Genomic DNA, 26,922 nt, shown 5'->3' on the forward strand with positions numbered 1-26,922 from the left:
GCCTGTTTGAAGTGGCATGATGCTACCTTAAATGTATGCTTCAGATGGGACATGGGAGGAATAGACCGTGGAAGGTGTGGAAATTAAAGCCAGAAGGATGGTTTTGATTTCCACACTGGGCTATTTAAAGAAGAAAGAGATAACCTCATGGTAAAAATATTTTTTATCATCCCCTCGGCAGAGCAGAATGACTCATTTTGAAAAGAAGTCATTTTGAAAAGAATTCTGTCCAAAGAATGATGCTTAATCCCTCCTAGATTACCCGAGATGTATGTTAGAATCAAAAGAAGTGCGTGGGAAGCTGCATGCTATGAGAATTTGCATTCCCACTAGAAGTTCAAAGTGGATTCAGGTGACCATGTTACACACATGATGTTTTGAGTGATCACGGGACAGCCTAACGGTCTCAAGCTTTCATCACAGAGTGGTTTGCTATAAGGTAGGTTTTCCCTCCCCTAAAAGCAATAGCTGCCAATAGAAGAACACCCTGGTCCCCTGGGCTATGAGACTTTGAGCATACAAGTGTTCTTGGTAGCTTGTCTGAATCCACCACCTCGGGTTCCATCAGGCACACTGGGTTGCCCTGCGAGTGAGTAGGCTGGCACCCTGTGACATGCCCTAGTCATATGTGCATGCCCTGTGGTGTGTTAATGCGCTGCACGCATGCCACATGGCTTGTGAGTTTGCTGTGAGCAGGTCACGCAGAGTGCACGAGTGACATTCTGGGATTCAGGTGGGCTTTGCCGCACGCAGTATCTCTGAAACCGAAATAATAATATATTTCAAGTGATTGCTTCCACCTTAAATATATTTTCTATGAAGTGAGTCCCATTGATTTTGATGGAGCTAACTTTCAAATAAGCATGCTTAGGAGTGCAGTTTTAATTTTAATTATGGAATTATAATTTGTATGTGAAAAGTGACTTTCTTGCAATCAGGAGTCCAACTTTGGGGGGGGGGAGAGGGGAAGTAAGCATTTGCCTCCCACCCTGCCTGGGATTACATAAAATGGATGTTTAGGCATGACTACTCAGACTGATAACACAAAGATGTCACATTAAATACCATATAATATTAAAGAAAGATGCCATATATTGCTTTCTTTAAAACCCCTATCTTTGACCACTTTGTATTTAGCTTCAAAGTTATTTCAGAGATAGCGCCAGAATCTGTCTTGTGAGAAAGGCCACTTTGGGGCCAAAGGAGAAGGATGATCGTAAACTTGTGAGTAAGGAGTATAAGCATTTATCTGGAAAGACGGTCTGGTGATGAATCACAGAGCATGGCAAACGAGACCATCCAACTGCATGAGTTATAGGGAGCTTGTCCTATTAACATTTCATAGACTCATAGAATTATAGAGTAGAAAGGGACCCCAAGCATGGGCATACCCAAAGTTTTTTTGGGTGGGGGGCAGGACTTTTGCTAGGGTGGGAACAGAGCCAAGCTATCTGTGACATGATTGGCCAGTTAGTCAAGTAGTTTTATTTATTTACTAGATGGGGGGCAGCTGCATTCCCCTGTCCCCTTCTGGCTATGCCCATGACCCCAAGGGTCACCAAGACCAACCCCCTGCAATGTAATAATCTCATCTAAAGCATCCATGACGGATGGATGCCCAACCTCTGCTTAAAAACCTCCAAAGAAGGAGAGTCCACAGTCTCCCAAGGGAGACCATTCATGGTTGAACAATTATTACTGTCAGAAAGTTCTTCCTGATGTTGAATCAGTATCTCCTTTTTTAAAATTTATTTTTAATTTTTATTTTATTTTATTTTATTAGACATTCATGCAAACATTAATACATTTCTGTATTTTAGTGTTTTGTTGGAAGCCGCCCAGAGTGGCTGGGGGAACCCGGCCAGATGGGCGGGGTATAAATAATAAATTATTATTATTATTATTATTATTATTATTATTATTACACTTATGACCATAACAACAACAACAAATAACAGCAGAAAAGAAAAGAAAAAAGGATAAGAAGAAAAACGAAAGAAAAAAAGTTGAGGTAAGAAGTACATAAAAAAGGTGGATGATAATACACCTTTGTGACTTCCCTCCACCAGTGCTCGTCATTTTTTCATTCAAGTTCTTATTTACATTGCAAATCATGGAGCACTACATTATTCAGAATCTCCTTTCTTGTAACATGAATCCATTGGTTCGAGTCCTACCCTCCAGAGCAGGAGAAAAAACAAGCATGCTCCATCGTCCATGTGACAGCCCTTGAGATATTTGAAGATGGCTTTCTTACCTCCTCTCCCTCTCCTCTTTTTCAGGCTAAACATACCCAGCCCCTTCAACTGTTCCTCATCAGGCTTGGTTTCCTGACCCTTGAAGCCAAGTGGTGGAACTTGTGTGTGAGAAAAAAACATAGGATGAATGTACCCCTCTGTGTGTACTCATTTATCCTCCCTGCTCCAAAGTAAATAAAAAGGTAACGTATTCTCAAGAAAGAAATGGAAAGGGCATGCCTTGCAGAGCCGGTTATCATCCCCGATAAAATGCCGGTGGCTTTTGTTTGTGTTGAAAACTGTTCCCTACCACCACCCCAACACTGAAAGGCTTGATTCTATTCAGAATTTCCCCTTGCTAGGAATAACTAGTTGGAATGCGCCGGAAATTCAGCATCCCACTTTCTTCCTCCATGTCATTATGCTGCCCTCTTCTCAGGCTACTTGACTGTGGGCCCATGTGTGGCATCCATCATATTAGCAAATACTGAAATGGAAAGCTCGTGATAACAGCTGTCTTGACCTCCGTTTCAGAAGGAACTATTCCCACACTGGAGACCACTGGAAGTCGGCCAAGGAGATGACAAGCTGCTGCTCCGTTTCACTGGCCTGCTGGGGTCTCGATGGGCTTGCAAGGAGATTTTGAGCCTCGTAGCTCTAGGGCTGCATAGTCTGGCTTTGAGGACAAGCACTAGCAGGAGAGAGAGAGAGAGAGAGAGAGAGAGAGAGAGAGAGGAGAGAGCACACATTTGGGGGCTTGATTACTGAAACAGCACTCTCTGTTCTGGAAGAAAATAGCTGCAGGAGACAAAACAATTCTTAAAGTACAACTCGCATATAACTTCATTCTGCAAATCTCCTTTGTCTAAGGCAGTACAGACTATGCAGCAACACAAAGCTATGCAAGGAATGGCATGCCCTTTCCATACCAAGTCATAGAATTGTAGAGTTGGAAGGGACACAAGGGTTCATTTAGTTCAACCCCCTGCAATGCAGTCAGCTTATAATATCTTGTTCAAGAAGATTCCACCTAAACATTAGGGAGAACTTCCTGACAGTAAGAGCTGTTCGGCAGTGGAATTTGCTACCAAGGAGTGTGGTGGAGTCTCCTTCTTTGGAGGTCTTTAAGCAGAGGGTTGACAGACATATGTCAAGAATGCTTTGATGGTGTTTCCTGCTTGGCAGGGGGTTGGACTGGATGGCCCTATGATTCTATGTATTGTAACTTTTGCCCATCTTCTTCTTGTTGTTTAGTTGTGTCCGACTCTTCGTGACCCCATGGACCAGAGCACGCCAGGCACGCCTGTCTTCCACTGCCTCCCGCAGTTTGGTCAAACTCATGTTAGTAGCTTTGAGAACACTGTCCAACCATCTCGTCCTCTGTCATCCCCTTCTCCTAGTGCCCTCAATCTTTCCCAACATCAGGGTCTTTTCCAGGCAGTCTTCTCTTCTCATGAGGCGACCAAAGTATTGGAGCCTCAGATGAAGGATCTGTCCTTCCAGTGAGCACTCAGGGCTGGTTTCCTTCAGAATGGATAGGTTTGATCTTCTTGCAGTCCATCGGACTCTTAAGAGTCTCCTCCAGCACTATGATTCAAAAGCATCAATTCTTTGGCAATCAGCCTTCTTTATGGTCCAGCTCTCACTTCCATGCATCACTACTGGGAAAACCATAGCTTTAACTATGCGGACCTTTGTCAGCACGGTGATGTCTCTGCTTTTTAAGATGGTGTCTAGGTTTGTCATCACTTTTCTCCCCTTCTTCTTCCCAGCACAACTCTATTTTCTTGTCACCTCACATCCAGTTACTCTGGCAACCTTCCAAATCCCCATTCTCTGTTCACACCTCAGGGGGAATGACAGTTCTTTTGCATTACCAATGGCCCTCAATGGCCCTGTATTGTTTCTTAATGGCCCAAGACATTTTGCATAGGCTAGCGGCTAGCCTATGGTTGGAATTCCTCTGCAGTTTGTATTTCTCCTTTCACATCCCAAATAATCAAAATCCTACGATTTATCAATTTCTAGGGTTTAGTGGGGTCTCCCCAAATCTACAACACTAGCTTGCAACTAGAGGACATCTTTCACTTGGTTTGGGACTTTAAACTGTCTTCTTGCTTTAATTTGCATCCCACTCTGCCATTTGCTTGTCTCTGTTTAGGGTCTTAGCACAGTGGGAAGCTGGCAAGGATTTAACATGCAAAATTCGGCATAGTGAAAAGGTCAGATGCATCAATGGAAACCACCAGAACCTGCCAACTTATTGTTAAGGACAACACCATAATGAGAGTAGGAAAGGCTACAGAAGACCGTCCTAAGCAAATGTTAACATCTGACACCATCCAGTTCTGCCAAATGACAGAGCAGTGGTGAATGATGGAGCGGAAAATGAGACAAATATTCCGCCTGTCACTTTCTCTACACCGGGATTTGCCAGCTTGGTGCTCTCCAAATGTTACTGGCTTGCAGCAGGGTATGTTGAAACAGTAGTGCAACAACATCTAGAGGACAGCATGTCGGCCAACTCTGTTCTAGATCAAGGACTGGAAGTCGGGAATCAACTTGGAAGTAGTGAGAAGCCGAAAAAGAATTGACCAGCTGACTGGATGGTTAGCTTGGTCAAACTGCAGGTGGACTTGGGTTCAAATCCAAGTGCCCAATTAAAGGTTTGGAATGCGCATTTGTAAACAGATTCAGAAGTGCCAACCCTCCTGTTTTATGCAACATCTGCTCACCTGGGGGCTTTGGAAGATGGCATTTGCCACACGATGTGGCCACAGCTGGTCCTAGGAGGCTGTCATCCTCTTGCATGGCCAGGGAAGAGGATGACCACTTGGTGCCACCCACCTCCAGCCACACTGGACCTTGCAGCTGGGGCAGGCCTCACCCCCCAAAGCCAACCAGTGCCAGGGGCATGGGGGCTGCACACAGCCCACCCTGGCATATTTAAGGAGATGGCATGCAGCCCTCTTTTCTGACTGCCACAGGATTTCCCACCCACCCACCCAATCTGCTAGGGGCCTGTCCAGTGGGGAGCTTGGGGGAGCAGTGGCATAGTAATGGGGGGCAGCAGGCTGGACGGGGCTGACCACCTCCAACAGCTGCTTCCACCATCGAGGAGAAGCCCCGATGCAAGCGAGACTGCCTCACTCCATGGGGTGGGGTTTGCTGCGTCGCCGCATTGTATGCCTCCTGCGCGTGCATGTGTCGCGCGTTGCGCCACATGTGTCATGCGTTGTGACGCATGTGACGCATGCACGCGTCGAACACCCTGCTTCCCGGTGGGGTGCCTTCAGGTTTGCCGCCCTGGGCAGCCAGGCGGCTAGCTACGCCACTGTGGGGGAGTTGTGCATGGACCTTGCCATGGTTTACTTGATTGCCATATTCGGGGCCAGGGAGGAATTTTCTCCTGCTGGCAGAGTGGCTGGCTTGCAGGTCAAGGTTCTGCCAAGACTTTGGGAAAGCTATTCCTCCCCCGGTTGCGGCAAGAGCAGAGGAAACAAGGAGAGTCCTTTTTTAATGAGTTTTATTCAATCCTAATAGCGAGAGACAAAAGAACGCAACAAGCCTTAACATGGCGTTGCTCCAAACTGGCCTCCTGCTCCCTCCTTCCTAGCAACAGCATCTCCCTTTACGGTGGCTGCTTGTGGCCAAATGTCTCTGATTCTGTTGTTCCTGCACCCTTAATGAACACCGAGTTCTGGGGAAAAGGGGATCAGAAATACTCTCCAGTGACAACGTGTCAGCTGGCTAAAGGTAAAGGTAAAGGGACCCCTGACCATTAGGTCCAGTCGTGACCGACTCTGGGGTTGCGCGCTCATCTCGCATTATTGGCCGAGGGAGCCAGCGTATAGCTTCCAGGTCATGTGGCCAGCATGACAAAGCCACTTCTGGCAAACCAGAGCAGCACATGGAAACGCCGTTTACCTTCCCGCTATAGCGGTTCCTATTTATCTACTTGCATTTTGACGTGCTTTCGAACTGCTAGGTTGGCAGGAGCTGGGACCAAGCAACAGGAGCTCACCCCGTCACAGGGATTCGAACCGCCGACCTTCTGATCAGCAAGCCCTAGGCTCAGTGGTTTAAACACAGCGCCACCTGGGTCCCTACAGTGCCACAATTCCCCTCCCCTTCTTTTAACACTTCCCAACTATTTTGTTCCCCTCTCTCTCTGAGCTGTGTCCTTCCTCAGGCCCCTCAAACCCTGCTGTAAATCAAGGCTGCGATCTTCTTCTCCTGCCGCGTCAGGAGAAGGGGTGTGTGTGATCTCTACCACTCCTCATCCGCCTCTCCCTCTTGATTCCAATCCCTGACACTACCTCATAGCAATTCCCACAACTTTGGTGGTTAAGGCATTGGACTGGATCCTTAGTTGCAGATCCATAGAGGGGACCACGAGGGGGTGACTCTGTCCAGGAGTCCACGGGGGGGACTGATGGGCCAATACACATCTCCTAAAAACGGGCTGTGTCCCCCCATGGCATCCATACCATGTCAGGAGCAACTTCCCAGCACAGGATCAACACCACTGGGTTCATGTCAGGTTACAGGCAGACATCCTGGTGCTGGATACATGCCCAAGGCCTTAGCAAAGCCTACTCTTTCCTGTAATCAATAAAGTTGTGACCTAATTCAACCCAATACCAGTCTCCTGTGTGCAGACTTTCAGTCCTCTCTGCACCAGCTGTGGACATCATGCGCCTGTGGAAGTAGTTGCTGTACCCAGTGCTTTTGATTGATTTTATGGAGTAATTATCGTGTGTTTTATGAGTATGGATTGCACAGGGATTGATTGGTGACCAAGATAAAGATAATGCGTTTTACAAATAAGTATGATAAAATAATGGGACCCAGGTGGCGCTGTGGTTAAACCACTGAGCCTAGGGCTTGCTGATCAGAAGGTCGGCGGTTCAAATCCCTGTGACAGGGTGAGCTCCCGTTGCTTGGCCCCAGCTCCTGCCAACCTAGCAGTTCGAAAGCACATCAAAATGCAAGTAGATAAATAGGGACTGCTCCAGCGGGAAGGTAAACGGCGTTTCCATGTGCTGCTCAGGTTTGCCAGAAGCGGCTTTGTCATGCTGGCCACATGACCTGGAAGCTATACGCCGGCTCCCTCGGCCAATAATGCGAGATGAGCGCGCAACCCCAGAGTCGGTCATGACTGGACCTAATGGTCAGGGGTCCCTTTACCTTTATGATAAAATAAACAAATGCACAAGTGTGTGTGCGCGCACACACACACACACACACACTGGTATGGCAATTTGTGTGATTAATTTATTGGCAGAATATTATGCTCGTTGTCCTTCAAATGACGACTTTCAGAAGTGGTCTTTGCGCAGTTAGGAAAACTTAAGAGCCAGGAGATCCCAACAAGACCCAAGCTCCTCTTAAAGCAATGGTGGTGGAGAAACCAGCTTTGGCATGAACACCTCGTCAAGAGTTCTGCAAAAGCAATTCCTCGTGTGGAGGAAAAATCAAATAATTCCCCATATGAAAATTGGAGGATAGAAGTCATAGCTTTAGGATTCATTAGGCAGATCAGCACTATCCCACTCAGGAGCAGCTAGTAGTCAGAGAGATGTCTGACCTGTGTATCCAAAGAGAAAAGAAAGGAAAGGAAACAGAGAAAACGGTTGAGAGAATATATTTCCATTCACTAAGCTGTTTTGCACACGTCTCCACGTCTTCTAAAGACATTCCAACCACACAGGTCTGTTTTCTTTCTTTCTGCAAATCAAATTGACAAATCATTCATTCTATGGAACTCTGGTGGAATTCATTTATTCCCAGTGGTATTTCCAATATTTCAACATTTGTGCTCAGAATATATATATATATATATATATATATATATATATATATATATAAAATGTATACGTGATTTACTAGAACATTGGAGTGATGCTATGTACTTTCCCCAGATTCCATGCTACTGTGGTGTCCAACCAAGGTGACACTCCACATGAAATTTACAAATGGAGGGGGGGGGGAGTTCATCCTATAAGCAACCAGGTGTTCCTTGTATCTATAGATGCACTGGCGCTAGTTCACATGAATATTTCCCATGAGAGCTGTGGAAACAGCTGCAAAGGCGTGGCTCCAGGACTGTAGGAATGATTAATAGCCATGCATATATATAATTGTATGTTTAAAAGCCAGTTCCTGGATCCTGCCTCTTTGTCACACTTTAGTGTGACATGAGAAATGGAACTCGCTCAGGGCAGGACTAAGTAAATAAGAGATACATCATTTTTCAGTGGCTCACACTGTGCCCCAGGGGACCATATAAATTGGACCATGTAGAATTTGGGCCACAGTTGTGAGCAGTGTGTGTTTATGTGGGACAGAATTTGCTCCTGATCTCAGACAAGAATCACCATTCATTCATTCATTCATTTAGAGGCCCCACATATTGTTAGATATTGTTCTCGGCACCCTGAACATGGGTCATCCTTGGACCCATTGAGTGCTTCAGCCCAAAGATTTTATGTTTTAGGCCTACTATATTATGAACTAGCCTTTCTGCATTGACGTTATTTGTTTGTTTGTTGCTTCCATCCTTGCCCAGTAGCCCTGTGTTCCCACAGAATTTGTCTATCTCACTACTTCAGGGAAGCTTAAGTCTCGAAAGCTATTTTCATATAAATGATGCTTCTGTTGTAGAGGAGCAGGGGAGAGCTCCGAAAAGGAGGGAGGCTAAGTTTGTACATAATCAGGCTTCAGACTATTATGCCCCGAGAGTCTGATTAAAATACTCTGGGTATTATGATTATAGCTTAAACTTGTCACGAAAGATAATGCATTTCCTGTGTTAGAGGGAGGGGGGAATCTCAGAACAAAACTTCTGAGTGTTAGTGGAAATGTTTAAAATCAGTTCAGTATCTCTCTTAGTACACAAGGACTTTGTGTTACAGTCCACTGATCTAGTCAATCTAGTTTTAATTAAAACTCATTGCTATCCAAAGCTTAGACTAATCCCTGAGAATTTTAGTTGCCAAACAAAAGAGGGGGGAAAGGAAAAAGACAGAGAGCGGAAGGGGGGGGGAATGTTATTACCCTTGAGACAAAAACTTAGGACTTTAGTTTATCACATGTCAGTCTGGGATATTTGAGGATGAGTGGATAGGTTGGTTTCCAATATATGGCCCCCTCCTGATATGAAATAACTGCCAAGTAGTAATATTTATAGTGTATTAAGCTGTTAAAGGTTAACTCCAGCCAGGAGTATTTTAGAAGTACAGTTGGTCCACATGTTACTTGGGGGTTTGGTTCCAAGGTTAACATGTACAGTGGTACCTTGGCTCTCAAAAGCCTTGGTACTCAAACAACTTGGAACCCAAACACTGCAAACCCAGAAGTAAGTGTTCCGGTTTATGAACATTTTTCAGAAGCCAAACGTGTTCTGTTTTGAGTGCCATGTTTCTGTTTTGAGTGTTATGCTGAGGTCTGTCTGTTTTTGCTATTTATTTTGCGTTTTTGTGCCTTTTTTGTTTTGTTTTCGTGGCTGTGTGGAACCCAGTTCAGCTACTGATTGATTGATTGTGCGACTGCAGTACCATAGGTGCCAACTCCCAGATTGAAAAATCCAGGATCGTCAGCAGCGCGGCACTGGAAGTCGTGCTGCGGCCATTTTGGAACTGGGCAGAGCAGCACCAGAAGTTGCTTCTACGCATGCTCTGCCTATTTCTAAAATGGCCACAGCGCCGGAAGTCACACTGCGGCCATTTTGGAACTGGGCAGAGCAGCACCGGAAGTCGCTTCTACGCATGCTCTGCCCATTTCCAAAATGGCTGCAGCGTCAGAAATCACTTCTGCACATGTCCAGAGACTCCAGACATGCGCAGAAGGAGCCTCCCCAGGCCGGTAAGAATCCGGTGAATTTATGGTTTTTTTTAAAAAAAAAAATCTGGGCTGCCAGCGGGAAACGGCTGGAAAAACGGGGGTTTCCCGGGGAATATGGGAGACTTGGCAGCTATGTGCAGTTCATTGTTTATTGCTTTCATTTTATGGATCAATGGTCTCATTAGATAGTAAAATCCATGTTAAATTGCTGTTTTAGGGGTTGTTTTTAGAAGTCCGGAACAGATTAATCCATTTTGCATTACTTTCTATGGAAAAGTACACCTTGGTTTTGGAACACTTTGGTTTTGGAACGGACTTCCGGAATGGATTAAGGTTGAGAACCAAGGTACCACTGTAGATGTGAAAATGTTCATACCCTTTGAGCTGCCCATGGCTAACCAGCCTGCCTTTCATAAGACAATGCCAGACTTTAGAGAATCAGCTTCCTACCCACATGGCAGTAGATGAGAAGATCAAATAAAGGAATGTCTTACCAGTAGAAACTTTAATAATCACAGCGAGAGGACAAAGAACACACCTCCTAGAAATGACGGTGCTCCCAATTAAGGATCACACCCCTTTCCATCCCTATTAAACTACATCACTCCTACGTCTTGTAATCTGAGCCTGTAACCTCTGTGCTTTCTGTTTCAACGCTTTCTGAGCTCTTCTTGACCTTGGGCTGAGCGGAGGAATGCTGTCTAGAGACTGTGAATCTGTTAACCCTCTCTCATCCAGTGTTTCTTCTCCTAGCTGTTCCCCATCCAGTATTTCCCAGCTTCTGCCTTCTGAACTATGTCCCTCTGCAAACCGCTGTTCCAAAGCTATACTGTCCTCCTGCTCCTGGGAATATTCAGGAGCAGGGGGAGGGGGAGGCTCCCACCATTCCTCCTCAGTGCAGCCCTCCTCAGCACGGTCCCTAACAGACAGCTGATAAGGGTGGAGAGAGAGCATAGCTTTCCTAGGAAGCAAGGCTGAGAACTTAAAAGCTCTTTTCATGCCAGGTCTGCTTGGGGTTACCTGGCACGAAAAGAGCTTTTAAGCTCTCAGTCTTGCTCCCTGTGCAAGGCCTGCTTGGCTCTCTGGCTCAGGCAACGGTTGGGATGATCTCACAGGATGTCTGACTTCCTGTGACATCTCCCAAAAGCATCCCCACCTTGCCCACGTATAGTTGAAATTGAGCAAGTTAAATGTGCATAAGTTGCAGGAGTACTGTACAAAAAGATGTCTATCTTAATAGTTCTTTATTTAAAGGGTATCATTCTTTAGGCCTTCCAGGGCTGGATCTAGACATATTTTTAAAAAAGCATTTCAGGAAAACGCGTTGTAAACCTCAAAGGGGGGAATCACGCTGGCAAAAGACGGGACATCTGGTGTCACAGTATTTTATATTCATTATAACACTGTTATACACTTTTTCTTGACTAATGTAGCTGAGTCCCTAATGACTGCGCTGAATATCTCAAATATCTAATGGTTCTGTAACAAATTTCAGACTGGAATGATCGTTGTTCAAGTTAGGCCTCACAAACAATGTGTCTAAATCACTAAAGTGGCAATCCTTTGAAAACCTAAAGGGTTCTATAGTCATACCTCGGTTTAAGTACGCTTTGGTTTGAGTACTTTCAGTTTAAGTACTCCACGGACCCGTCTGGAACGGATTAATCCACTTTCCATTACTTTCAATGTAGAATAGTGGGTAAGAAGGATGAAGACACAGCTCTTAAAACAACCAGCTCTTTATTCTAGCTCTCAGTCAAGACTCAACAGCAGCTTAGCCGACTGGCTTATATAGTACTCAGTAACTTGCAACAGTAACAAACTTCCCCTAGCTACCCAATCTGTGAACAGCACTCTCAATCCTTCATTTGCATGTAGTGGACCTGAGTGAGAACTGCAGCCACAGTGGGCAGGGTAAGAACTGCAGCCACGTTGGCCAGAAAGAGTACTGCAGTTAACTTAATACATAACACCTCGGTTTAAGTACGCTTTGGTTTGAGTACTATCAGTTTAAGTACTCCACGGACCCATCTGGAACGGAATAATCCACTTTCCATTACTTTCAATGGGAAAGTTCGTTTCAGGTTAAGTATGCTCCAGGTTAAGTACGGACTTCTGGAACCAATTACAGTCATACTTTGGGTTAAGTACGCTTCAGGTTGAGTACTCCGCAGACCCGTCTGGAATGGATTAATCCACTTTCCAATGCTTTAAAGGGAATGTTCGCTTCAGGTTAAGTACGCTTCAAGTTAAGCACTCCGCGGACCCGTCTGGAATGGATTAATCCACCTTCCATTACTTTCAATGGGAAAGTTCGCTTCAGTTTAAGTACGCTTCAGTTTAAGTACGGACTTCCGGGACCAATTAAATACTTGACCCGAGGTACCACTGTATTGCCTTATCCTGTGCTCTGCTGAGCTCAAGCTGTCAGGGGGCAATTGAGGGTGAAGGAGCACTTTGTTTTCTTCCATTCATTACCGGGCAGGGCTTTTTCAAGTTTTAAAAGCATTTCGCCTTGTAAACAATTTGGTCTGTTCTGTTTCTTTTTTGGTCTGTTCTGTTTCTTGGAGCTCCAACTCTGGTTGGGCCAGAGCTTTGGATGAGCTTTGGATGGTGGTGAGGAGTGAGGCTGCAACATCTGATCTCATATGTGACATCAAGTTTGAGGCATCTGAATGGTCTTAGCAGGTGTCTACATTCAGTGCATGGATGCCAGTAATGGGGTCCAGCGCTACTCTATTCCGAACTTAAAAATGGAAAGCGTAATGCTGGTGGTCAACAAAAAAGGTTTAAAGACTCTCTCAAGGCAAATAATAATAACACCAACAACTGGGAAACAATGGCCTGTGAACGCTCCAATTGGAGAAAGGCCTTTACCAAAGGTGTCATGGGCTTTGAAGATGCTCAAACTCAGGACAAAAGGGAGAAACGTGCTAAGAGGAAGGCACGCTTGGCAAATCCTCACCGTAATCAACTCCCGCCCAGAAACCTATGTCCCCACTATGGAAAGACGTGTGGATCCAAAATTGGCCTCCACAGTCACCTCCAGACTCACTGTTAAGACCGTGTTCATGGAAGACAATCTTACTCGGCTGCAAGGGATCGCAGAAGAAGAAGAAGAAGAAGAAGAAGAAGAAGAAGAAGAAGAAGAAGAAGAAGAAGAAGAAGAAGAAGAAGAAGAAGAAGAAGAGGAGGAGGAGGAGGAGGAGGAGGAGGAGGAGGAGGAGGAGGAGGAGGAGGAGGAGACATTCAGTACATGAATGCGAGGAATGGGTTCTGGAGGCATGGTCTCACTTCCCATCCACATGTTTAGCCTCACATGTGTAGCCGGAATTGCAAAGGGTGAGAATAACTCCATCCAACCAGGAGTTGGTTTTTAAAGAAAAAAGGAAAGGAAAGGAAGAAATGTAATCATCAATCACATTTATGATCATACTTTCAGTCATTCAGTGAAGGTGGACATTGTTTCACCCCAACCAGATGAAACCCGTAAAAAGAAAAAAAAAGTCCTACAGTCTAGAGCACAGAAGACTTGTCTGTTGCCCCTTGGCATTACTGTCCCTTGCTTCTGAGAGATAGGACACGTCTTATTCCTGTTTTACTTCCTCTTCTGGCAGAGAGAGGCAGGGAGTGAATGCAAAAGAGGCCCACAGAACTAGAAAAAAATGAGGGTAGCAACATGAGGTCAAGGCACAGCCTCAATGCCTTTGTGGAGGTCACACACTTGACCTGGTAAAGTAAACAGCCACATTTCAATTCACATGACACCACTCCTCCATATACATAAAATACAAGGATTGTGTGTCTGTAACAGTACACCGGGCTTTAAAATTGTGGTTTTTTAAAAAAAGAAAGAAAGAAAGAAAAAGAAAAAAAAGTCTATCATCATTCAAACCTCTTTTTGTGGCATTTTTCATATAGGAAACAAAACACAAAACAAATACATTAATATGAAATAGAGAACATAGCATAAGGTAGTCCCAGAACAGTTTGCTTTAAGTCAAACAGAGTTCAGCCTGCCCCTTGCTCCCCCTTGTATTTACTTTTAGCAGAAAGTGTGTGCATAAGAAAGAACAAGCATTTCCTTCTCCTGGCCGTACTTTATTTTTAATTTCCACAGCACAATTTAGTTTCATATCATTAATAAATCTACTACTGTATGCCCACGACATGCACATGTTTAACTTGTCTGCATTTAGGTTTACAGATTTGGAAATAATAATAATAATAATAATAATAATAATAATAATAATAATAATGCAGAAAGGGCGTGGGCAGCCAGGAAAAAAGACCTTTGCAAGCCTACCCACCATTGCACCCAGTATGTTTTGTCTATATGTAATTTTGGCTTCAGGTGCAATAGGATCCAGAATCAGCAGTCTGATTGGTCCGCAGGAGCCACCCAATCCAACTCCAGGTGGAAGTGAATCCGCAACCTGATTGGCCTGCAGGAGCAGCCAATCAGGCGGCTGGCAGAAGTGAATCTGCAACCTGATTGGTCTGCAGCAGCCAATCAGGCTGCTGGCAGAAGTCAATCCACAAACCGATTGGCCCACAGGTGTAGCCCTGAAGTAGCCAATCACGCAAAGCCCATTGTGTAAATAATGTATATAAGCAGATGGTTTTGGGGAAAGGGCATTCTTCTTCTCTTCTTGATGACTATGAGCTGAATAAAGAGCATAGCATAAAATTCACTCTCGACTCCGAGTATATTTCAACCCCCATAGAAGCTTAACTGTATATATTTTGGAAAGGGGTTTGCTTTTCTGTTTGCTGTGCATTTCCACACCTTTGAAGATACCGAAAGCCCATTTTGCATGAAGGTTCCTTGAGATCAAGGAGCAGGCTTTCATCTGTGTTTGCATATAATTGGAAGCCATCTTGAATAAAGATGGTGGAGTGAACCTTTCGAAACTGCACCAGCTTTAACCAGATTTCGAACTGGTTACTGATGCTTTGGTATCTTAGAATTCACAACATACTCTGGGTACAAGACTGCTAGTAGTGTGTGTGTTTGGAGTGTATGTGCGGACTTCTTAAAAATAACATACTTTATTAGTCTAAATCGTTACATTACATGATCCTACTTAGCAGATTTTGCAATTCTTATATGTTTGGTTTTGCTACAGATATTTTATTCTGGTGACACATTCCTTTCACCTCTGCATATATGTCCATATGGCACAATGACCCATTTAACTGGAGTCTGAAAGTATATATTTTCTGCATGTCTTGGCTCCAGATTAAGTTTACAAGCTACCACGATGCCAGTCATGTCTTAAAGCTTCATACATTTCTTGAAAAAAATCATTCCTAGCAGAAGCTTAATGTACGACCTCAATGTGAGGCACATTGTGTTCTGCATGATACGGTAGCTTTGACAAAATACCAATGTCACCCGTTCATTTTTATTGCCTGCTTGATCAAGTTCTCCGAAGACATCCAGGAGTGAAATGCTGCCCTTTTAACAAGTGATGCCAAATCTTTTTCATGTTCTAAGTGAAGTCATGCCAGACAGCTTTCATTCCTTAAAAAACAACAAGCTACTTCATTCCTCTTATTCTTCGTTACTCTTCTCAAACCTTGAAGAAGTGCAGTTATTATATGGTTCTAATATTTGCTCCGGCTGGTTCAGAGAATGCTTATCATTATTTCATGCAGCTAAGTAAAGCAAAGCTATGATTTATTGCCAAATTCTTGGAAAGTTATGATGGTTACAAGCTTAATTGGCACAGGGAAGAGAGAGCACGATTTGCACTGCTGGGTTTTCCAGCTAATTTGTGGCATGAGAGATGCAGCAAAGAATGCATCAGAAAAAAGGTAGAACATCGTAGGAACCAACTCCATGGGGCCGAGGTCTCTTCGCCTCCCCCCCAAAAAAATATTTGAGGGACCCAGGCCCCAAAGTGGGCAGGCATTGCCATTCAAATGGTGCACATGCACTGTGTCTTCTGATCAATTATGTGGGGCAGAGCTTAACACTCCCCCCAAAAGTCACAGGCACACAAAGAAGAGCCACAGAAATGAAAAATAAATAGCAAAAACAGACAGACCTCAGCGTAACACTCCAAATGGAAGTGTGGCACTCAAATTGGAAGCGTAACACTCAAAACGGAGCACGTTTGACTTCCGAATAAAGTTCGCAAATGGGAACACTTGCTTCTGGGTTTGCAGTGTTTGGGTTCCAAGTTGTTTGAGAACTAAGGCATTTGAGAACCAAGGTACCACTGTATGGGGAAGGAGCCAGGTGCACCTCTGTGGAAAGGGAATGCCACAACTTAAGGGGATGCCACAGAGAATGGCATCTCCCATGCCAACCCCCCCCCCCAAGCTGCTGAGGATGATGGAACTACCAAAAGGATCTCCTTTGGGGAAGGAGATGGTCCCTCAGATAATTGGGGCATAACTCATTTATGGCTTTAAACACAAGTGTCTTAAATTGGACCAAGGAATGAACTGGCAACCAGCTTTGCAGACTATGGGTTTCACATAAAAGCTCATAAACATTAACCATCACTATCTGAAACTGAAACAACACCCGAGTATGTGTAGCTGCATTCTGTTTGAACCTTGCTTCTTTCTCATTTTCCTTTGTCGTCTACCATCTCCATTGCTGTGCCATGTTTAAATTTAAACTGTGTGCTCTTTGGGGCAGAGTCTATCATACGTTTATGGAACTCTGCAAAGCATCAAGTAAATGGATTGCCCTGAATTAATTCAGTGCCTTTTAGGGTTGCCATATTTTGAAGAGCAAAAAAGAGGATGCTGTGATGGCCATTCAAAGCAAATAAATCCAATTTGTCTCAAATTTTACCCCTGGCAACCCTACTTATCATAACTGTTTTAGGGTAACTTGGTGAATGTTACGTTGCTGAATACTGTGGAATAGCTGCTTCACAAGCCTTGTATTGGTCTTAATGAAGGCACTTTTTAACCAAAAACAAAAACAAAACAAGGTCTATATTTTCATCCTGACTGTGCTTTATCTATAGAACTTATGGTGGTTTATTTCAGACAATTTTTTCCAGCTGCTGAGAATCAGTTGGGTTTTTGGGGGGGAGGGTTTTTCCCCCCCCGATAGAAATTATTTGGGACACATATTTCAGTTTCAAAGTATGAATTTAATTGCCTAATGGTAAATGTGGAGATATCTGACAATGGGAATGGCCTAAAAAGGAAAGAGAAGCTGCACTTTGAAGTTAAAGACAAAACACCCATTGCACTCAAGGGAAAGTTTAATTGTGTTTCAACTCATAGAAGTGAAAAGAACATTAATTCAATATCTGTTACTTATGGTCACAGAGTGACTCAACCATCCATGTGCAAAAGGGTCACATTGAAAAGATCAATGATCTAGAATAGATGATGGCTTCTATAACATGCTATCTGGCTGTAATTTTGAGGAAAAAATGGCATAACCCTGACTATCATACATATAGCCATCTCCCCCTCCCCTCCCTTTTTAAAGGGCTATGAAATAGCAATATTAATGTACTGTAAAAGAACTGCCTGTTTCTCTGCAGACACAATGCTTGCTGTTGTTTAGTCGTGTCCGACTCTTCGTGACCCCATGGACCAGAGCACGCCAGGCACTCCTGTCTTCCACTGCCTCCCGCAGTTTGGTCAAACTCATGTTCGTAGCTTCGTGAACACTGTCCAACCATCTCGTCCTCTGTTGTCCCCTTCTCCTTGTGCCCTCAATCTTTCCCAACACCAGGGGCTTTTCCAGGGAGGCTTCTCGACAAGGCAGTGATCCATGAAGGAGACACAATGCTTATCTATTACCAATTATTGGAGACAGCTAATTCATTGTTTGCCCCTTAGCAAGATGTGAACACTGTAATATTAAATACAGTTATGTTCCATCTGAGAACAAGGACTGCAATGTTTAATTTGTATTCCTGAAAACATTGACTCCATTACATATACGGTAGAAGGACTCGCTTTCGAATACAGTTCAGCTTTGCCCAGTTAGTCTACTTATTAGTGAAATCTGGGATGGACAGAAAGTAGCTTGAGATGGAAGCCAGTATGGATTTGAATGTTCTAATTGATCAATTCATATTTAATAGTCACAGACCATGATACATAACAAAGGGCAGGTCAAAAGAGGGGGAAAATACAGTAATAAATGTAACAAATAAATGGTCATTTGTATCCAAGAGGTTGTATCCATTTGTATCAATTTTAACCAAGAGGTTTTCCTTTGGCAATCCAAGTCCATCCACAAAAAGGAAGTGGAAATGTGGATCTGAAACCTCTTCAATGTTAACAGGAGCTTCACCATAGTTTTTGCATTGTATTCAGCTTCAGAAGCCTATTTAACTCTCCCTTTGATCTCTCTGTCTCCTCTGCAATTTGTATCGCTGCTCAGGATAGAACCTTAGATTTGGGGGGGGGAGAGAGAGAGAGGGGAGCAATTGTTCCATGAGCTTCCTGCATGACATCTGTGAAACACTCTCAGGGTGGAGCTATAGCCAAAAAATGCCCTTATCTGGCATGCAACTGGAGTCGCTAGCAGATTAGAGATTTAAAGAGAGGAGGCAACGGATAGAAATCAACCGGGAAACATCAACAATCTTTGTCCAGTACAAAAAAAAAATTAGTGTTCCATTTTAATTTTACTTCAAATAGTTCCCCTCTTTTTTGTGTGTGGATATCATCAAAGCATATTTTAGTGTCATGTATGGAGAAGTAAATGGACACAAAGGAGTGATAAGTCAAACAGGACTGGGCTAGAATTGGAAAGTCAGAAAACCCAACCGTTGGAGAGTATGATCAAAGAACTCCCCCTTATCTCATCCTGAGAAAATGCATGAGAAGATCCCCCCCCTTTAAAAAAACCCCCACCCCAAACACTAGTAGGTCATTTTCCCAGGGGGCTATGGCTGAAGACATTTGGCACACTTACAAAGAAACCAGAAACTTAGAAAGACAAACATGTTTAACAGGTGCCATGAAGTATTTTAATATTAATGGCGCCTGCTGGGTGCAGAGGACAGCTAAGTGAGTCCTTGAGCTGTGCTCCCCCGGCAGCATGAGAGCTATCTTTATTTAATGACAAATAGTATTCAAATCATTGATAGGGATGTGGAGACTTCTTGAAATGAAAGCATTGCTTTAAGAAGTTTCTCATACCCTTTGATTAAGAAAACTAGCCCATCTGCTTATCAAAGAACAGTATGGTTTTAATTTTAATCAGGGCACAGGGAAATGATGGCCTGCCAGGAAGGAAGAAGGCCATATTACTAAACCAAAAATTAAAGCCAAGCTCTTTTCTATTTGTTAACAATTCATTACACTAATTGGAAAGGAACTTCTTATAATGTGGCTGATTATTTCTACTGTCTGAGTAAGGCACTGTTTGGCTCAAATAACTGTTTGGTTTCGGAATATAACGTTTCTTTGATTAAAAAATCCGGCACATCCAGATGATTGCTGACTAATTAAGGGAGACACATACACACTATATTTTCGAATTCAGTGCATACACCACCTCCATGTATAAAATTGAACATTATACGGATCATTTTATACAAATGTCTGTGCAAGCTGTGATTGGTTTACACATATATTTCTTTTTTACACTTTGTTACCTATACAGTCATACCTTGGGTTTTGAACAGCTTAATTCTCGAACGTTTTGGATCCTGAACGCCACAAACCCGGAAATGACTGTTCCGGTTTGCGAACTATTTTTGGAAGCCGAACTTCTGACGGGGCTTCTGCGGCTTCCGATTTGCTGCAAAAGCTTCCTGCAGCCAATCAGAAGCTGTGCTTTGGTTTCCGAATGTTTTGAAGGTCAAATGGACTTCCAAGGTACAGTGGTACCTGAATGTGTGATGTGATTCCATCAAAAAGCATTACCACTGAGGGGAAGTAAGGTAACACAAAGGTTGCTGTCTGTGGCAGTATCTCTGATGACCCGTTCAGACACGCCAATCATGTGTTGATCAAATTGTTGTGCTAGCTAGGAGTGATGGGAATTGTAACTCAAAACATCTGTAGGCCACCAGGTTGGGCAAGGCTGCATAAGAAGAAATTAATATGAGCACATTCTCTCTCTCTCTCTCCCCCCCCCCATCCCCACCCCAAAACAATTCAAGAAAATAATTTTGGACCCAAGTAGTTAAGGGTAGGTGTTATAGGTTCAAGAAAGGAAGCCTTCAGAATGCTGGTGCATTCTCTTCCTGCAAGGTTCACTTGGTGGATCACGACTTCCTGAAGGAGTTCATGACCCAATTCATCAGGGAACAGTTTCAGGAGGAAGTTTTATTTACAGTACACAGTCTTCTGTGCCTCTCCACTGAATTTATTGCCCAGATTCCTGCCTTCCAAAGCAACCTTCATTTCTTTCTGGTCCTCCCCCTACTCCCACTTTCTAGTCCAATTCTCTAGTCCATGTCCCACCTGCACTAACCCCGTCCACAAGTTCCCTGCATGCTCCAAGTGGGCTCTCAGATTCTCCCTCCCACCCTTGCTCTCCTTCTCATCTGTCCACTATATATAAAGAATAATCACTTAATCCACTCCAATATGACACCCAACAAAACCACTTTCTATCAACAAACAAACGATGTCTATCCCCTTCTCCCCCCCCCCCCAAGATCGTCTTTCATTGCTGGGGATTGAACTAGCTAGCCTCGAGTTCCTGCCCCTTCTACTTTTCAGTTCATAATATTTAGATTATTTAGGATGGAGGCCATGTGGAATAAATTGTGTAGCAATCCCCTCTCCCAAGTAATTAACAATTATGCTTCAGGCAGTGACAAAAGTGAAGCTTATTATCTTCTTCATGATTGCAACACGCCCACCGGGTTAGCTAGATCAGCATCATTATTCCCATTTTGCAAAGAATGTAGAGAAGCTAGTGAATAATGACTGCCCCCAAGCCGATGGGTCAATTGCTGTAGAGTTGAACTCGGGTTTCTCAGCTGCATCCCATCCATTAGAGCCATGCCCTTCAACCTTGGGGTACTATATGTTGTTAGCCTACGACTCCCTTCATCCAGGTAAAGGTAAAGGTAAAGGTACCCCTGACCGTTAAGTCCAGTTGTGGACAACTCTGGGGTTGCGGCACTCATCTGGCTCTATAGGCCGAGGGAGCCTGCATTTGTCCGCAGACAGCTTCTGGGTTATGTGGCCAGCATGACTAAGCTGCTTCTGGCGAACCAGAGCAGCACACAGAAGCGCCATTTACCTTCCTGCCAGAGCTATTTATCCTATTTATCTACTTGCACTTTGATGTGCTTTCGAACTGCTAGGCGGGCAGGAGCAGGGACTGAACAATGGGAGCTCACCCCGTCAAGGGGATTTGAACTGCTGACCTTCTGATTGGCAAGCCCTAGGCTCAGTGGTTTAGACCACAGTGCCACCCGTGTCCCCATTGTCCCTGACCACGGGCTAAGTTGGCTGAGGATGATGGGTGCCAACTTGAATTAAATATTGGCAGGGGGGTGAGATAAGCCCCACCCTGCATCATTGATCACATGACATTGTACATGCACACAATTTGAATGGCAACACCCAATAACCTTTGGGGGGCAGCTCCCTAAATTATTTTATTGGGGCATGCACAAAGACCCTTTGGCCCCTAGGAGTTGGCTCCTATGGATAGGGATTATAGTCCAACAACATAGGGACCAAACGCCGAAGGACACTGCATGACATCTTGGCTGGGAGGAAGTCTGATGAGATCTACTTCTAAGCATGTATGCTATATAGGGGCTTCTATTTCTGGGTAGGCATGTATGCTATAGGATTGCTCTGCTCTGAACATTCTAAAATAGGGAGAGGAACCTATGGCCCTTCAAGTGTTGCTAAACTATAAGCCCCATCACCTCTGTCCATCAGCCACGGTGACCGAGGCTGATGGGAGTTGAAGTCCAACAGAACTCAGGAGGGTCACAAACTCCCCATCTCTGCTCTGTAACATGGATTCAAAGCAACTACTCTGTTCCCAACTTAAGAATGGAAAGAGTAATGCCAGTGGACAACAACAGAGGTTTAAAGATGTTCTCAAAGCAACTCTAAAAAACATGTACTCTAAGGCAACTCTAAAAAAACACACCAACAACTGGGAAACACTGGCCTCCAAGCCTCCAAATGGCCTTCAGTTGGAGAATAGCCTCTACCCAAGGTGTGATGGACTCTGAGGAAGCACAAAATCAAGACGAGCTAAAAGGAAGGTACATTTGGCAAATCCTCACCATGATCAACTCTCGTCTGGAAACCTATGTCCCCACTGTGGAAGGATGTGCAGATCCACAATTGGCCTCCACAGTCATTACAGACACACTGTGAAGACCATCTTTGTGGAAGACAATCTTACTCGGCTATGAGTGATCACCAAAGAAGAAGAAGGAGCAAAGAAGAAGACCTTGGTTCTGAAGTATCAGGTGAAACAGATTCAGCACTGCCTGAATGGCGGTCTGTTGCCTTTTCTCCAAGTGACCGCCTCAGTGCATGCGCCGAGGTCCCTTGAAGTTCTGCATCAGATCAAGTGGCACTGAGGGAGACGCGTATGCATTTCTGTTCCAGACCTGTTGTGAGAAAACCCTGCGACAAAGAGAGAGAGAGAAGAATGAAAAGAGGCCTGCGTTTGTTTCTGAGAACATGGCGCCCGTCCAACAATGTGTCAGATTTGTCAAGTGTGTCTGACTGAAGCCCTTGATTATCATATGCTGCTGAAATGATTTGCCCGGAAGGGAAATGGATCATTAATGAAAGGGATGAAGTGCTCTTTGTTCTTAGAGGGCTGCGTTTCAGGCTGTCCTCCTGTGCCTTGTCCCTTCCAACTCCCATTCCAACTTCATTACCTGGTCGATAATGAGGTTATTAGATCACTAGAGTAAACCTGGGACCAGGCACAAGGAAGCGGAGACTTCCTGAGATATCGCACGGGAAATGAATAATGGCAAATCCGCAAGTCGGAATTGCTAGCTTGAATACAGCCAAAGCAGTCATGCCTCTCCAGATTATTAGCATCTGCTGAAACCCACTCTTACCCACTCACAACTGGCATCAACACTCACATTGGGAATGCAGGTGAACAACTCTGCCCCCCCCCTCAATCTGCTACCTGTGAGGAGCATAGAAGGAATGGTGGCTGGTGGAGAAATGTTGGAGGGTATGCTTAAACAAGTCTCACCTGGGGTTGGATTTAGGCAATAATAATTGCCTGTGATTTGGGGAGGGTTTTTTTTTAAAGGTGGTGCTGTGGTCTAAACTACTGAGCCTTGGGCTTGCCGATCAGAAGGTCGGCGGTTCAAATCCCTGTGACGGGGTGAGCTCCCGTTGTTCGGTCCCTGCTCCTGCCCACCTAGCAGTTCAAAAGCACGTCAAAGTGCAAGTAGATAAATAGGTACCGCTCCGGCGGGAAGGTAAACGGCGTTTCCATGCACTGCTCTGGTTCGCCAGAAGCGGCTTAGTCATGCTGGCCACATGACCCGGAAGCTGTCTGTGGACAAACACCGGCTCCCTCGGCCTATAAAGCGAGATGCGCGCCGCAACCCCAGAGTCGTCCGCGACTGGACCGATAGGTCAGGGGTACCTTTACCTTTACTCGCCACGAAGTTGTTACAATCAGTGCCATATTTTAACTTAAAAATTTTGGGGAGGGTATGGTGTACCCTTGAGTAACCCCCAAAAACAAAGCCCTGAAATGGGTGTACCACACCACAATTTAGCACAAATTTAGATAATTTGTTCTAGGAAGCTCTATGCCCATTCCAGCATGCTGAATACTTCTGAGGAGGCTCGAACAAGAACTAACTTTGAATGCTTTCAGCATGCGAAGCAAATATTTACCCTTTGCAAGGCAGGAGGGTGGTGGGTGGCCCAATGAAAGTCATCTTTGTTCTGGCATGGGCTTTGTCAATGCTCAAAACATTCTACACATATTCCCACTTCCTCCATAAAACATTTTCGGGATTCAATTACAGGACACCATGTTGTCAGGGGAAGTATATTGCGTTCTGAGGCCTCTCTCATTGTGTAATCAGAAACCTAATGAAAACAGCAGAAATTACAGGGTTCACTTTGTGACCCCCAACCTCACCCCTTTGTAAGATTTTGGAGGAATGAAATCAGCACACTTCGGAAGTATATAACTCTTCAAATAAGAACAGCTTGGGACAACTCTTTTTTAAAGAAATACCACATACCATACACCATTTCTTCAATGAAAATAGGGATGTCTTATTCCATAATAGTAATGTCATTATTATTATTATTATTATTCCTCACCCATATGACTGGGTTGCCCCAGCCACTCTGGATGGCTTCCAACTTACCGGTATATAAAAACAGGGGTACCTTCAGATGTCTTCTAAAGGTTGTATAGTTGAGATATCTCCTTGGCTCAGGGGGTCGCATAACTCCATGTCCTCCAACATTTCTCTGATGAAAATAGGGATGTCTTAAGGAAAAGCAGGATATCCCAATCATAACCGGGATGAAGAGTCTGATACTATGACGATGGGGAACGCATACATTGAAAAAAGCTCTATGTCTTGTTCAGTCATTCATTTATGAGTAGGATGGTGTGTACTGTATATGCTTGGGGGATGGATGGGGGCTAAATTGGCCTCTTGCCAAACAATTTTTCCTTCACCCTCATAAATTTAAAGTATCTGAAATTAAACAAAAACGCCTACTTCAACACGTTCCTTTCAAAATAAAAAAAAGCCCAATATAAAAGCCCAGCATGATAAAATCTTACAATACGGATATTGAGGAATCATTTCTGAAGTTGTACGCAGGTCATCAATAAGTCATCATTCTGGAATTTCTGTGTTTTGGGCAATTTTTATCACATTCTTTCTCCATGTCTTTATCATAAAGATATCATGGTGTGACATCATGAAAGAATTTTGCATAGTCTTTACTTTGTGGGGCCGGTTATTGTTTAAAAGCACTTGCTGATCTCCAAGGTGCTTTGCAATTAGACCTTCCTAGCATATTTGAGAGAGAGAGAGAGAGAGAGAGAGAGAGAGAGAGAGAGAGAGAGAGAAAGAAAGAAAGAAAGAAAGAAAGAAAGAAAGAAAGAAAGAAAGAAAGAAAGAAAGAAAGAAAGAAAGAAACTCACTGGCTTTTGTAATGAGAACTCTGCAGTGCATATGAACAGGAGGGCATTTAACTATTAACCAGGCCTTGGGTTCACTCACACCAATTATTGCACCCACTAAAGTGTTGAGAAACTGCATTGATCTGAAAACATTCTCTGGAACAAGGCTGGGATTGCAAACTGGTCCCTACTCTGGCTCTACAGAGTAGCCAGCCCATCTTTCTAAATAAATAGAAGAGGCATCACAGTACACGATGTTCTTCACATTCCTCTGAAATTTATCTGGAATGTTTTGTGAGCTTTTCAGCACCGACATATTTCATTTCTGTGCTGTTATCTGGGTAAATGGGATGATTTGGGCGCTTCGCATTCAGATATGAATCATTTTGTACATGATAGACTGAAGGCTCTTCAGCACATATTTTGGGACCTTCTCACATGACCCTTGGAGGCTTAAAGTTTAACCCCGGCAAAGGCATGCCTTTTGTCAGCCAATATTGCCTAGTCTCTCAGATGCATTGCCATGAGCTGAATCGGTCATGTGACGGTCACTAGCCTATACTTGATTGGCTCAAGCTCAGCACAGGCTGATGAAAACCCCAAGGGTGCTGAATGAACAGATGCCTGGGAAGAAGTCTATTGAGCCTCTCTCCATTGACACGTTGTGCTGTGCCTAGAAGGCAGTTTTCCCCTTGCACCACACCTTTCCAAGGAAAAACCTGCTCTTTAGCAAAAGATCGGAACAAATGGCGATCAAGGGAAAACCCGAATTGCCATTTGCTCTGACTGAGCACTAAAGAGCGGTCCCCCTCCCCCGGTAGAAAGCAGTGGCACAAAAGGAATTGTGGATAAGCTACCTGTGTCATTAAAACTGAATATGCACAGATCATTTTGTTAAGTTAAAGTTTTGCAGCCTCCTGGAGGTTCTGGGCTTGCGAATGGTTCAGCACGCATGCCAGCTGTGGTTCAACACAAGTTCAACCAGTCTGAAAAATAAAATGAAACCAGGCCGAAACAAGTCATAGGATCATAGAATTGTAGAGTTGGAAGCATAGGAGCCAACTCCTGAGGGCCGAGGTTCTTTCAACCCCCCCCCCCCCATAAAATATTTGTGGGGACCGGGGCCCCCAAAGTTGATGGGCATTGCCACTCAAATGGTATGTGTGCACCACATCATGTGATTGATTGTGGAGGGTGGGTGTGAGGGACAGGGGATATCGCGAAGTCCCTCCCCTCCTGAGTTCAAGCCCATCCCCGAGCACAGGGGAAAGCAGAGAGAGTTCCGATTCCAGTGGGGAAGCAGGAAGTCGTGTCCGAGGCTCAGGCAAGGTAGAGGAGCCAGGGTACCAGGTGGGACAGGAAGGGGCAAATAAGGGGGGGAGACCCATCCCCCCAACTCCGGAATTACGCAGAAAGAGGAGGGGAAAGAGGATGGGTCTGCCAAAGCTTTTGTGTTGGAGAAAGACGCGCCAAAAGCCATTCGGAGGTTCTGAACCCGACTGAACACCTAGCTCCGTGTATATAGCAATGACTTCAGCACTGTAAATACGCAGCACCAATAAAAGAATAAAATGCAGAGCTGTGTAGAGTCGTTACTCTGAAGTAGCCCGCTCCGGCCACTGTGACAGTGGGGCTTACCCGCTCCCCCAATATTTTATCTAAGTTGGCACCCTGGTTTATTCAAATTGGTCCAACCCCCTGTAATGCAGGAATCACAGCCAAAGCATCCATGACTCTGTTTAAAAACCTCCAACCTCTGTTTAAAAACCTCCA

The 26,922-nt window shown here is 44.4% G+C and overlaps 1 long non-coding RNA gene across 2 annotated transcripts; it reads left to right on the top strand.

Moving 5' to 3' along the window:
• Positions 1 to 257: 257 nt before the first annotated feature.
• LOC148683437 (uncharacterized) lies at positions 258 to 5,993 on the top strand. Of its 2 annotated transcripts, none has more exons than XR_015947272.1 (3): positions 258 to 439; positions 2,283 to 2,440; positions 4,399 to 5,993. It is a non-coding gene; the product is annotated as an uncharacterized LOC148683437 (long non-coding RNA). The 2 variants fall into 2 exon arrangements; XR_015947271.1 differs by lacking the exon at positions 4,399 to 5,993 and adding an exon at positions 2,772 to 2,930.
• Positions 5,994 to 26,922: the final 20,929 nt, after the last annotated feature.

The sequence above is a fragment of the Zootoca vivipara genome, chromosome 15 (assembly GCF_965207765.1).
Source record: "Zootoca vivipara chromosome 15, rZooViv2.hap1.1, whole genome shotgun sequence".
NCBI classification, from domain to species: domain Eukaryota; kingdom Metazoa; phylum Chordata; class Lepidosauria; order Squamata; family Lacertidae; genus Zootoca; species Zootoca vivipara.